This window comes from Sarcophilus harrisii, chromosome 2 (genome assembly GCF_902635505.1).
Source record: "Sarcophilus harrisii chromosome 2, mSarHar1.11, whole genome shotgun sequence".
Classification (NCBI taxonomy): Eukaryota; Metazoa; Chordata; class Mammalia; order Dasyuromorphia; family Dasyuridae; genus Sarcophilus; species Sarcophilus harrisii.
In genome coordinates this window covers 520,693,434-520,708,011 of record NC_045427.1, presented here as the reverse complement: position 1 = coordinate 520,708,011, position 14,578 = coordinate 520,693,434, and positions in this window count along the sequence as shown.

Here is a 14,578-nt window from a genome sequence, read left to right as displayed (position 1 = left end):
ATATGAAAAGATGCTCCAAGTCATTATTAATCAGAGAAATGCAAAATTAAGACAACTCTAAGATACCACTACACACCTGTCAGATTGGCTAAGATGACAGGAAAAAATAATGATGATTGTTGGAGGGGATGCGGGAAAACTGGGACATTGATGCATTGTTGGTGGAGTTGTGAACGAATCCAACCATTTTGGAGAGTAGTTTGGAACTATGCTCAAAAAGTTATCAAACTGTGCATACCCTTTGATCCAGCAGTGTTACTACTGGGATTATATCCCAAAGAGATTATAAAGAAGGGAAAGGGACCTGTATGTGCACGAATGTTTGTGGCAGCCCTTTTTGTAGTGGCTAAAAACTGGAAACTGAATGGATGCCCATCAGTTGGAGAATGGCTGAATAAATTGTGGTATATGAAAATTATGGAATATTACTGTTCTGTAAGAAATGACCAACAGGATAATTTCAGAAAGGCCTGGAGAGACTTACACGAACTGATGCTGAGTGAAATGAGCAGGACCAGGAGATCATTATATACTTCAACAACAATACTGTATGATGACCAGTTCTGATGGATCAGGTCCTCCTCAGCAATGAGATCAACCAAATCATTTCCAAAGGAGCAGTAATGAACTGAACCAGCTACACTCAAAGAACTCTGGGAGATGACTAAAAACCATTACATTGAATTCCCAATCCCTATATTTATGCACACCTGCATTTTTGATTTCCTTCACAAGCTAATTGTACAATATTTCAGAGTCTGATTCTTTTTCTACAGCAAAATAACGTTTTGGTCAGGTATACTTATTGTGTATCTAATTTATATTTTAATATATTTAACATCTACTGGTCATCCTGCCATCTAGGGGAGGGGGTGGGGGGGGTAAGAGGTGAAAAATTGGAACAAGAGGTTTGGCAATTGTTAATGCTGTAAAGTTACCCATGTATATATCCTGTAAATAAAAGGCTATTAAATTAAAAAAAAAAAAAGTAAAAAAAAAATGTTCTTGCCATTAAAAAAAAAGAATTAATCATAGACTTCCTTTATGGATGAAATCAATGTAATAAAAGCTCTGTATTTAAAATATAACCCCCTTAGTTTGAATCTTAGCTTAGCCTCTGACTCCTTGTATGATCCTATATAAGCAAGCCACTTAACTTTTGGGATGTCTCATTTATATGGATTGGAGTATATGACATATAGGATCCAACTCTAAAATTAGGATAGGAGGATCAAAACACATCAGAACATTATACTACAGCCTTAGAAGACTTAAAGGAACTTGGTACATTTCTTAGCTTTTAACTGCTAAACTGATTAAAAATAATGGTAAGTCATTTTAAGTACTGTCTTTAGATTATCTGTTAATTTCCTGCTCTGAAATCTCTTTGGAGTGTGGAAGTGAAACAATTCTTTTAAAACTATATACCAATGGGAGTACAAACTCTGACAAATCAACAAATTATATAGGTTGGGTAATATGTGTCTAGGAAGAAGAAATACACAGTAAATAACTTGACTTCTTATGAAGTTATGAATATATAACTTCTCTTTATCCACCTATTCCCTATTTGCTGATTTTGTGGCATTTACTTATTTCAATATCTTGGGATATTGACTTTACAAAACTACCACGCTGATATTTGCCCTAAATAATCCCTAAATATAAACCATGCTATTTAGAAAGTTTTATATAATTGGGAAGCTGATAAATCATATTGAAATTCTACAAATTTCTTACCAAGAATTCCATTAGTATTCTAGTTCAACAAATATCAACCTTTGAAGATTTTTCAATACTTTTCCTAAATGAAGTGAGTTTTCTCTTAATGATAAACAGGAAGAATCATGCAACTTTTTTTTCTCAGAGCTATGAACCAGATTCACGCCATTTTGGAACCAAGCCTAGGAAGTCTTCACATAAGTCAGAGAAACATCTTATTTTGATTACTTACCACTCAAAAACTATTTTCAGTAGCAGGTACATTTTAGGTATGTAATTAACTCCTTATTTACTTTTGATAAGAAGTAGTATGGCCTAATGGATAGAGAAGCAGCTATGTACTCAGGAAGACTGGCAAAATGTACTCCAAAAAAGCTAATACAGTGATTTAATAGTCTTACCTTATACTGCTGCCAGTATGATGAATGAAAGTAGGATTTCTGGGCATTAGGAAATGGGAAGCAGTGAGGAAAGTACACTGTGTATTGAGTTTTAGAGACATATGGGACATCAGAAAAACGTCTCCAAAATGGAATATTAAAAAAAAAATAAAGCCCGCTTTTTCCTTCTATAGGGTGAGGAGGAAAGTTAGAAGAGTAGATGCATGTCATCTTGTCAGTGACCTACAAATAGCATTTATGCTTGGTAGTCTTCCTGTTCTTTTATGATGTCATCATAGGATCATAGTTTTAGAGCTGAAAGAGATCTTAGAGATCATGAAGACATGCATGAAAACATGCAGGGTTTTTTGAGTGTCAGGGATTATAAATGTATCAGGGATATAGGGAATGATGAAACAACTCCCTACTCTTTAGGAGCTTATTCAAATGGAGACAATATATAAATGTGTATTTCTAGATGGAAGATTACTAAGAGAGTAGAGTTAGTCCCAGAGCTTGAGGAAAGATACTTATGGTGAGACACAGGGTCATGGGGAAAAGAAAAAAACTTTGAAAGTTTCTCTCTCTCTCTCTCTCAATTTACATGTCACCTCTCTCTCAGCAAAGAGAGCTAATTCATTCTCACATATTATCTAATATATTCCAATCTCTATAACTTCCATTTTTATTCCCTTGAATAATAGGTTTACTCATTCACATTTTTGTAACCAGCATTTGGTAGTAACAGGTCAAGCTAACTGGTGTAAGTTTGAGGCTGCTCTCCTTCAAAATTTAAGCTAAGAGTTAGTAACTAGGGAAGCAACTTTTTTTCTGCGCTCATTTTTAAAGGGAGTTGATAAAATTCTAGTCTTTTACTCCTCTTTGAGTCAGCCAGTAAATAAGCATATGTTTTTGTAGGTACTAAGGATACAAAAAAAGAGAACTGCTGAATTAAGTACAAATTGAATATTTTTTTCTGTTTCTCTTTTTTTTGCTTCTTTTTCTTTTGATTGGGGGGGGGGGATCATGACTAATGCAGAAATCTGTTTTACATGTCTATACACATTTATAATGAGTTTTATTTTTCTTGCCTTTTCAATGGGTAGAAGGAGAGAATTTAGAACTGAAAATAAAATAAAATAGAATTTGATGTTACAATAAAAAATCAAGGCAGAGGATTCTGAAAAGACGGCAGAGTAGGTCAAAAAATCCCAAACTCTTGAGATTTCACCCATAAGACAAAAATGCACCTTAGGAAGAATACAGAGCACTAAAAAATCAACGGAGAGTTGGGGCACTGAGACAATTAGAAGAACCAAGAGAGATATCAAGACTGAAGTTTGCTCCCTGTGAAGTGTAAACACCTCCAAGCTAGTTTCAATGAAACAAAAAGCAGCCAACTCTGGAGCTAGCTGGGTGGGAAGATAACCAGGACCCTAAGCACAGAAAATTTTTACCTCCCAGACTATGTGAGTCATCCACCTACTAATAAGAAATGCCAGGTTCAGCTGTGTTGCTGAGACTCTTCCTGGGCAAGAAGGACCAGCATGCATACACCTGGTAAGTACATAAGCAATGTGGCAGGCACACTGTTGGCTACAGACACTTACAGGAAGATGGACTTTTGGGTTTTGGGTTCCAGGCAAGAGGGGAGAACTGAAGGAGAACCTGAGGTCAGAGGCACCATACCACAGTATTAAAGATGATTATGTTGAGGTTCAAAAGGAGATCCTAAAAGGTTGAGGTTACAGACACTGGTCACAAGGTGTCTTAAAAGAATTTGCAGACTTGAACCCATCTCCAAGTGAAGGGGCAAAGTTTATTGTAATTGCAACGCAAATTGAAGCAGGCTAAGTTCCAAAAGTATTTTAGCAAAGAACCAGGAGCAAGAAAACAAATGTATAGGAAAATTAGAGAGATCCAGTTTTTCAGATCATTGATATGCTGATTTTGTGGCCGTGAGATAAAACTGAGGAGTGATCTATTCACAATTGTCTCAGGTACTTGGTTATCACTGACCAGCAGATTATCTGACAGACTGCAGTGTTTGTCGAATTTATCCTAAAGCCAGAAGACTTTAGAATCATAGATCGTTAGAACAATAGCACTCTAAGGTCAGGAAATTTTAGGATTAGGTGCTATATTTCCCTTAGAAGCTATACCCCCTTTAATTATACCAACAGTTTTTTCTACAAATACAAATTTTAAAAAAATGAACAGAGGGAACCCAACCATAGAAAGTTACTATAGCAATTTTCAGAGGATGATGCTGAAGTTTAATAAAAGCCTCTCTTACCCCCCAAAAGTAATGTTAAATGGGTCAACTGCCCAAAAATAATCCATAGAAGAAATTTTTAAAAAAGATTTTTAAAATCAAATGAAAGATAGAAGAAAAATTTTAAAAAAAACTCAATCCAAGAAAAACAAGGAAATTATGAAAATGAAGTAAACCAACTAGAAAAGATCTAGAATCTTATTAAAAAAAAGTGATTCCCTGAAAATTAGAATTGGGCAAGGGGAAGACAACAAGAAATAATAAAATAGAAAAAATAAAAAGAATGTGAGGTATAAGAAAAACAACAGATCTAGAAAACAGATCAAGTAAAGAAAATTGGACTACCTGAAATCTATAATCAAAAAAGATTCTTGATGCAAAAACATAAGTAATTAAAGAAAATTGTCCTGAAGTGTTAGAACAAGAGGAGAAAACAGAAATAGAAAAAATCCATTGATTTCCCCCCCCCCCCCATAAGAGATCCTGTGAGGAAAATTTACAACCAGTTCTGAAACTCCCAGATCAAAGAGAGAATATTACAAGCAAGAAGAAAATAAGTCCAATAATTAGAGGCCATAATTAGAATTATACAAGGCTTAGCAATAACTACATTCAAAGACAACATCTTGGCACTGTATAATCAAAGAGCAAAAAAGATTAGAGCTGAAAATATCATAATCCCAAAGTCAAGCATAATCCTGAATGAAAAAAGGACAATAAATGAATTGCCAGATTTTGAGGATTTTGTTGCAAAAAGATCTGAACTAAAAAGAAAATCTGACATTATAAGATCCAAAAGAAATATAAGATAAACATAAAAAACTAATTTCAAGGGATTCAGTAAGGACAAACTTTTTATATATGGAAATGAAACCATATATCTAAGATTGTCATTAGTAATTTGGTAATTCAAAAGAAAGATTGGGGTAGAGCAGTGTATGATATGATTCTAAACAAGACCATGTAGGAAAAGGTAAAAAAAAGTATGTTAAGCAAATGAGATATAAGAACTGATATAAAGGGGGAGGGCTAGTATTTCTGGAATCCTATATACATTGGGAATGGGTTAGAGGAAACAATACATATTTATATATTCATATGTGTGTATATATGTCTGTCTATATAAAACATCTATCGAGGAGGGCATAAAAAATGAGAGTGAGGGAATAGTATAAGGGAAGTATAGAAAGGTGTATAGATTAATGGAAATGGGATTAAGAGGGAAGGAAAGGGTTAAGATAAAGGAGTAGGTGGGGTAGGTTAAGTAATAGCAAAGCTAGGTAGCAGGTAGAAGTAAAAGAGTCAGTAGTGTGGGGGCAGGTCAGGTGCAAGACCCCATTTCCAATCCAATTAACTAATCAGAGACATCATCAAGTACAAAGAGAAAGTGTTTATTTAATCCCTGCAGGGATTACAGCAATTATCAATCAAAGCTTCAGATGAATCTAGTTCTCAAGAATCACAGTAAGAGGTTCATCCTAGAAAGTTCACAGTTTATACAGTTTATCCTTCATATCTAAGTAGATGGTTCTAGGTTCAACATTACACAGATCATTTTGCTTTTAAAATACCCAATACAGAGAAAAATTCTAAATTGCTTATTGTCCATCCTATTTCCACATAAACGAAACTTTCAGATTTAACATTAATACTCTCTTCATTCTAAAAAAAAAATAAATAAATAAACTTTTGGAAATAACCCTATCAGATCAGATTAAAATTCTACTCTAGGTATTTTTTTTTATATCGTATTCCTTAAACAAGGAGACTATTATGCACTTAAATAAACAAATAATTTGCTGAAGACAGATGGGATATCTTAGTAGAAATAAATTGCTTTCAGAAAACTTACAGTTTCAACAAACTTCTTAGAGCAGCTAGACTTGAAAAATAAAAATAAAATATTCAGTTATTAAACCATATAAATGTAGGCTGTTCCAAATTCCAGGGGTCCTCAAACTATGGCCCAGATGCGGCAGCTGAGGATGATTATCCCCCTCACCCAGGGCTATGAAGTTTCTTTATTTAAAGGCCCACAAAACAAAGTTTTTGTTTTTACTATAGTCCGGCCCTCCTTACAGGGACAGTGAACTGGCCCCCTATTTAAAAAGTTTAAGGACCCCTGCAACAGTAGAAGCAATTAATGTTTGAACCAGCAAGGAGCTGCAGTTTGTTTAAAAAAAAAAAAAAAAAAAAAAAAAGCCACCATACTTAATGGGGGAAGGGGATTAAATTGTCCCTTTCTATGTGGTCACCCTTCCCCCATTCCACCCCAACTTCTCACAGCTAACCTTTTTAGGATGCCATTTCCCCCAGGATCCAATCTTCCGGCTAAAAACAGGCCCCAACCTCATGAGATATCTCTTTTCCCATGGCAAACAGCAAATTCACTAGGGGTTTGTGCCTTTTTATCCCCTATTTTCTGGAAAGCCATTTTTCTTTTTCTTCCTCCTCTCACACCATCTCTTCCTATCCCATCTCTGTCTCTCTCTTCCCAATACCTACTTGCTCAAACTTTCTCCGACATACTTTAAACATTCCCAAATCAATACTAGATGCTTCATTTAAACTATTAATTGCTTTTTGCAAATCGATCCTTCTTGTCCCTTGTCTTTAAATCACTTTTTTTAAAACTTTAAAGTTCAAGATTTGCAAATAACCAAATTTCAGAGCATAGTTTAGAAATTACCCAATACTTCTAGAAAGCACCATACTATCTAAGTAGGGAGATAAAATCATGACCTCCCCTAAGGTAAGCTACCAGCATTTTGTTTTAATAACCTATATTTTAACTTAAAATCCAATCAAATACAGCTTTAAATTCCCAATAATATGGCCCTGCTGCAGTCAGGACACGAGGGAAGGGAAAGAAACTACCATCTTCACACTCTCTTCACGCTCCTCCCCAGTTTAATTGAATTGCTTTGGAATTTTGAAATGACCAATTGCCAAATTCCCTGACCATTATTCCCAATGGACTTTCCTAAAGCTCCAACTTTGGCCAGAGTTGGAGCCTATAGGAAAGTCTTTCTCTTTTTTTTCCTAACAAATTCTAGCTCACAGAGCAAACATGACAGACATTCTGCACAAAGACACACAGACAAAAATCACATGGAAGAGACCATCTCTTCCCCACTTTCCCACAAACAACAGAAATACCCAAGTGCACTTTTTTTTTCTTTTTGCTCCAAAGATTTGAGTTGGACTGCTCTCAGAGCATTCAATCTCATCTAACTGGTCTCCAGCAAATGCACAGCTGAACCCCAACAAGGTCACTTGGTAGACCAGGGTCAGAAGGAGTTGCCTACCTTCATAACCAATCATAGAGCACCCCTATCCTGTGCCATTAACAGAACCCCTGAATCTGGCTCTCACCCCTTAATCTAGAACCTGGCCAGGGCTCAAAAGGCAAAGGACTGGAGCCTTCTCACTGGATAAACTAAAAGGATGTAACCACCCTTGACCAACAGTCACCAATGCTGGCTGCCTCCCACAGATCATGTCACTTCCTACAAATTCCTGCATCTCCAGGTTCAAAGTTCATCCCTCCAGAGATCAACTGACCTCCCAAGGTCCCATTTTGGGAACATGGGATAATACTGAGAAATACTTCATCCAATCAGTCCCATTCAGTAGGAATAGGAAATAAGAGATATGCATAAACAATAATGATCAGGAATAGAATTTATTAGGGAAAAGTAGAGATACCAATCATTGATCTTAGATAAAATTAAAACTGAAATAGATTTAATCAAAAGAAAAAAAAATAGGGAAACTATGTCAACCATTTTAATCAATATTGTTTTAAACTAAAGTAACTGGATGGTATAATGTTGGAATATTTCTGTAATGTAGAAATGAGGTAGTTAAATTTAGAAAAATGTGGAAAAGACTTGAACTTACGAAGAATGATGTTTGTTATCTACCTTCAGAGAAACAAGACAAATAAGTGTAGTATGATCCTACATAGATGTATATAAATATATGTCTATATACATAATTTTATATATATATATATGTGTGTGTGTGTCTATATAAGTATACATGCTTAATTATAATCTTGGAGGAGGTGGAGGGAGGAAAAAGGGGAAAAAAAGAATAAAGTGAAAACTGCACAGGAGGAAACAAAAGAAAACAAAAGATGCATAATTTTTTTTCTCATTTTTTTTTCATTTTTGATCTGATTTGTCTTGTGCAGCATGATTGAATGGGACTAATTGAAGTTTTCTCAGTTTGAGACTTAAGTCACATGATCCCTATTCCCAGAGCCAGAACATCAAGTCTTAGACCTTGGGTGGCAGAGAGTTGTAATATTCTTCTCTAAAATGTAATGTTTTCTGAGAGCAGGTTTCTTGGGGGGCTTCTGGGAACAGCCTTCATTTCAGTTCAGTAATCACCCCAAGTTCAGCCAGGAGTCCAAATCCTTTATTGTCTCTTTCAAAGTTTTTTCACCTTCACTGCGTCCCAGTTAGCTTTCTTAGAGGCCTTCTGTAACCTTGGTTCTGAGAGCTTGAGCTCTGGCTTCTGAATCTCCCGCACTAACTCCTGGCTGAGGCTCCTAGCTTATGTATGCTCTCTTAAAAGTGTGAATCTTGTAGAACTCTAGTAAGTACTAACTAAGTACATGTACTGAACTAGAGAACTGTTAAATATCATGCTAAATAATCATTGTCTCTCTTAATTCAACTGACTTAGCACCTTGTTTCAAGTTCTGGCCCATAATAGGGAATTACATGGTTTCTAAAAGTCAGACCTTCAGGAAGTTATAGGAAGTGACATGACCTGTGGGAAGCAGACAACATTGGTGACTTTTGGTCAAGGATGATTATGTCTTTTTAGTCTATCCAGTGAAACGGCTTAGGGTTTTTGCTTTTTAAATCTTGACAAGCTGCTCCTCAGGTTCCCAGAGCACATGGTGCAGGCGCTAGGGTGGCTCCCAGGTGTGTGCCTGGGCCTCTCCCTGCAGGGACTAATAAATGCTTTCTCTTTGTACCTCAAGATGTCTCTGATTAGTTAATTTGGGGAAGGGTGTCTTGCATCCATCCCACAAATGATAATTGTAGAAATATGTATAGAAGAATTGCACATGTTCAACATATATTGAATTATCTACTGTCTAGGGGAGGAGGTAGGGGAAAGGGAGGGAAAAAATTGGAAACACAAGGATTTGTAAGGGTAATGTTGAAAATTATTTATGCTTATGTTTTGAAAATATAAAGCTCTAATAAAAAAAAGTGCATAGCTGTAAACACAATATGTAGTATTATATAGGGTTTCTTTAATAGAAATTTATTGTCTCATATTTTGAATAATCTCATGTTTTGCTGTGCATGTGGCAATATTTTTTTCTTTTTGCTTTTTTGCTTTTTTTCCTAGGGTAATTGGGGTTTAGTGATTTGCCTAGGGTCAAAGAACTAGGAAGTATTTAAGTGTCTGATACCAGATTGGAACTCAGGTCCTCCTGACTTTAGGGATGGTGCTCTATCTACTGTACCACCTAGATGTCCCAAAATTAATTAATTTTAAAAAGCCCACCAAACAAAAGATGTTGTACTTCTTCCTAGAGGTGATGAGGAGCCGCTAAAGCTTGTTGAAGAGATACTTGATATTGTTGGAAATGCACTTTAAGAAAATCACTTTTGACAACTAAATGTCAGAAATGGACTGGAGTAGGGAGAAATTTGAGTTAGGTAAATGCAGGTAAATGAAGTGACTGGTGAAAGCTGTCTCACAAGATGGAGACAGGTTCTATGAGTTGAGTGAAGGTTGGCTGTGCTCCAGGGCCAAGTTTCTCCAGAGATTATGTGATTTACAAGGAATCAGACCACATAGCCCTTTTCTTTGGGAGGCTGAATTGGGGCCACCTAGGCATTGAAACTCCCATTTAAGGTAATTTAGTACCTAAAGATGGAGTTGGGTTAGAAGTTTTTCTTTATTTATGACTTAGAATGTGAGGTCATTTGTCCTGACTAATCAGGGTAAAGGTCCAGTCTATAGGGAGTGTTAGCCCAGGATCCTATATAATTTTTGTCTCTTAATTGGGCCTTGTCGCTCCTTACCCAACTGCTTGTGGGGAGGGAGATGCCCTTTCTTGCCAGATCTTAATAAAATTCCTTTCTGCTTTTACCTTGAGAAATCTTGATTTATTTGAGCCAGTGGTCTTGTCCCCTACACAGGCCAACTCATCAATAGGCTGTTGCAGCAGTTAAGAAGATGAATTCCTGCACCAAGGTGATGGCAGTAATAAAGAAGGAAATTATTCAAAAGATATTGCAAAGATAAAATTGATTGAATATGAAGATGAGAGACAGTGAGGAATTCAGAATTACTCCTTGATTGTAATTCTGAGAGACTGATAGGATGGTGGTACCCTCCATAGTATTAGAGGAGTTTAGAAATGGATAGAGTTTGGAGGGTAAGATAACAATTTAGTTTGGAATTTAAAATGTTGTGTATAGGAAATCCATTTTGAGACTTCTAATAAGCGGTTTAACCCTGGATTTGATGTGATTCCTGAAATGAGCTAATTCTCTCCCTTTTTCAGGAAATTATTCTTATTATTAATTACTATTTTTATTATTATTATTATTACTATAGTTAAGGCAAACATGATGTGCCCAGATTGCCTTGATATTATCATCTTTTAAATTGTCAGTGATGGGAAGCCAGGTTTTCTTAAAATGCCTTTATAAGTATCTTCAAGGCAATCTCAACATCTCAATATACATCCATGTTCCCATCTTTATTTTCCTTCCTTTCCTGATTAACTCCCAAGATTATATTTCTCCTAGTACTAGTAAAGATGCGCTTATGATAAAAATCTTTGATAAATCCTTTTCAGGCCTAAGTCCCCTATGAAGTATTCTTATTTCCTTTCTCATAGTCTCTTCCTTTTAATAGTGTCTTTCCCCTCTAACTGGCTAATCTATTATACTCTATGTATTTAACCTGGACAATGGTGTGCTCACACCTCACTGTATGTTCTTTTAATGGTTTCTTCCAAATCTCTTTAATTGCTACCCTACTGCTCTTACAAATCTTATTTCATATTTATCACTCGTGGTGCCTATTTTTACCTCTATTTTGTTTATATCCTCTTTTCCTAAATAAATGTTGCTTGTGGTTAAGAGAAACCTTTGTGAATTTATTATGTATATTTCTAACTAGGAATTGCTACTTGACCTCATCAGATTTAGAAAACCATCATCAGTATAGAAATGATAACTGAATCCATAAAAGCTAAGAACATGCTTAATTTATATGGCTAGCTACATCTTACACAAGTAAGTTACAACCACCACACTTTATTTGTGACAATCTATTGCCCCCAAGGCCCTATTCAGTATCTGGTATGTGGTGTTTCCTGGCCAAAGTATGATTCTTACATCCTGAAGGAAAGAACTATCTTTGCTTTTGTGTTTTTATCACCTAGCGTAGTGTTTGGTAGTAGTAAATATGTAAATACTTTTTATTCATTCACATTCAAGATAAGAAAAGTAGGAGCTTTCAAAACCTAGCAAGAATAGCTATAGGTATGGGAGCTCAGGCTAAAAGTAAGATGGAAGTCAATTGAGATACACTTTACAGAAATTAACTTCATGAACAGTTAAGGAGCACACCTGTTATGAAAAGTTTCCTATGTTTGTATTAAACTTTTACACCATTATATTGAACAATGAAAAATAAATTAAAATTTTTTATTATGAACTCGACAAATAACAAACCTACTTTAAACAATGAACAGATAAATGTTCAGTCGATTCAACTCTTCATGACTTGTTAAGTTTGAGATGAACTGGGGACATCCAATTTGAAATGTTAAATCGATAATAATATGGAAATCATTGTCTAAAGTTCTAGAGTTTCTAGTAAGAAAACTAAGAATCCATGAATTTCCTATTGTGAATTATGAGGAGAAATCTATTTTTTGGTCAAGACTGATACCAGTGATGACATGACAATGTTTCTGGATTTTCATTACCTTGCTTCAAGTTGATGTTTTTTAATACCAACCATCAGGGATTGTCTCAGAAGGATGATGAGACTTAGGTGAGCAATTGGCACCAACTGTTGGAGTTTGGCACCAAAAATGGGGTTTGGTAGTAATTTCCATGTGAAAAATCCCAATGGCTTTCTCCTTTTCAAAAAGTAGATTTATTTTTGAGAAGAGGTAAATGAAGAAGTATAATAGACACCAGGGATGGTAAATATGAAATAGGGAGAGCATATGTTTAGCAAAGAAAATGGTTTTAACAATTAACAATGAAAAGGACAAATTCCCTAGTGGAACTCAGAGTTAACTAAGAAAAAGGGAATACTCAATGAGGTGGGAGTATGCCATAGACTGGCAGGCTAAATCCATAGAAGTGTTTAATACTGAACGAGATGAGGTGAGATCTTTCAAGACAGTTATGAAAATCGAATAAGGCTTCATCTGTTTCAAAATTTGAATAGGCCTGAAGGACTTTAAGCATTAAGTCAAGGGCATACTTAAGTCCCCTTCCTGCTATCCTCCTAAGGGCATACTTAAATCCCCTTGTTATCCTCCTATGACATCAGTGTCTTTCTGTTTAGGTCAAATATGGGCAACTATGTACTTATTGGTTAAGTTCAATTTCTTGGATAGTTCCCGAGTTTAGAATGTAAGATCCTCAGCCAATAAGGATGAGGGTCAGTGGTGGGAGGGGGTATTTGCATTAGGGATAAAAAGTGTTAACCCTGTCCCCTACTGTGCCTCCTCCCTTCGATTGTCTGCTCAATGGGTGGGATGCCTGGTTCTCGAGAGAACGTATAATAAACTGCTTTGCTTCTAGAGATCTGTCCAGCTTTTTTTATTAAATGCTGTCTGAACCACACAATACCTTAAAAGAGTTAACTATAAGAAAGAGAAAGATACCTTGAGGCATAGGGAAGGGAAGAAAGACACTATGAAGCAGAATGCTGTGGTGAGCTAATCCAAAGGGATTCAGCAAAGATGGGGTAGGCCATGGACAGATTTATGGGGGAAATTTAACCTCAGGGATTTGACATAACTTGGCTTTCTTATTGTATAAGTAATATAGGATTACTCAAGATTCCCACAGGGAGTGGGATTGTAAGATTGAGCTGATCCTCATCAGTGCCCTTTCTTGCTTGTGTTAGAAAACATAATCTTAGCAGTACTTAAGATCCAGGACCCCTTCATTTGTAATTTGTTAAATTGTTAGAATTCTTAATATGAATTTAAGAATTTTTGGGAATGATTTCCACATAATTATCTACAATCCCTGCTACTAGAGGAAGCTGACAGTGGTGGATCACTTGAATTTGAGAATTGAATATGAATTTGAATGAATATTGAATATGAATATGAATATTGAATTTGAATTGAATATGCAATAGGGCTAAAACTCAACAGGTGTCCTCACTAAACAGAGAACCAATATGATGAGCCCCCAGGATTAGTAAAGTCACCAGGATGCCTGAAGAGAAGCAAACCAGTATAAGTTGGACACAATAGATTGAAGTTTTTGTGCTGAATAGGCAGGAGAGATTGATTTTGTGAGGATCTGCTGCATTTGTAGTCTAGAAAGAAAGGGAGACCTAGTCAAAAAAAGAAGGGAAAAAAAAGGAACTAAACTAGCCAGCTCCATCCTTTTGTTCTACTATTTGCTGATATACATGTTTCCAGTTAGGAACTTTATGGGGTCTGTCCTATTCCCTTAGAGCTTACCATATTCTCTAAATCTTCATCTAACCAAAAGCTATATAAGTATGCCATGTTGACTTAATTTAAGACTAGACCTTGCTGCTGACCTGATTTTTTGTAGCGCTTCATCTTTCTATCTACGTCTATTTTTAAAAATTAGTTTTAATATCTTACCTTTTTAACATTCTGCACTTCAAATTTTGTTAGTTGTTTAGCTAAACCAATCTTATGTTCTTTTTTGTTAACAAATGGATTTGGCTAGCTTCTTAGGAATAGAATATGTTTCATAAGTGTACTTTTTCCAGCTGGAAACTAAAAAGGAGCCAGGATTATGTACTTAATTTTTTTTTTTTTTTTTTTTTTTGGTGAGCTGTCTGATAACTATCAGATATTTAATTTTGGTTAGAAGAGACATTAGGGCTATAAATCCCAAGTCACAGTTTCATTTTCTACCCAATATTATACAGAAAAATGTCTATCATGAACAGACAATTCTCAGATGAAGAAATTGAA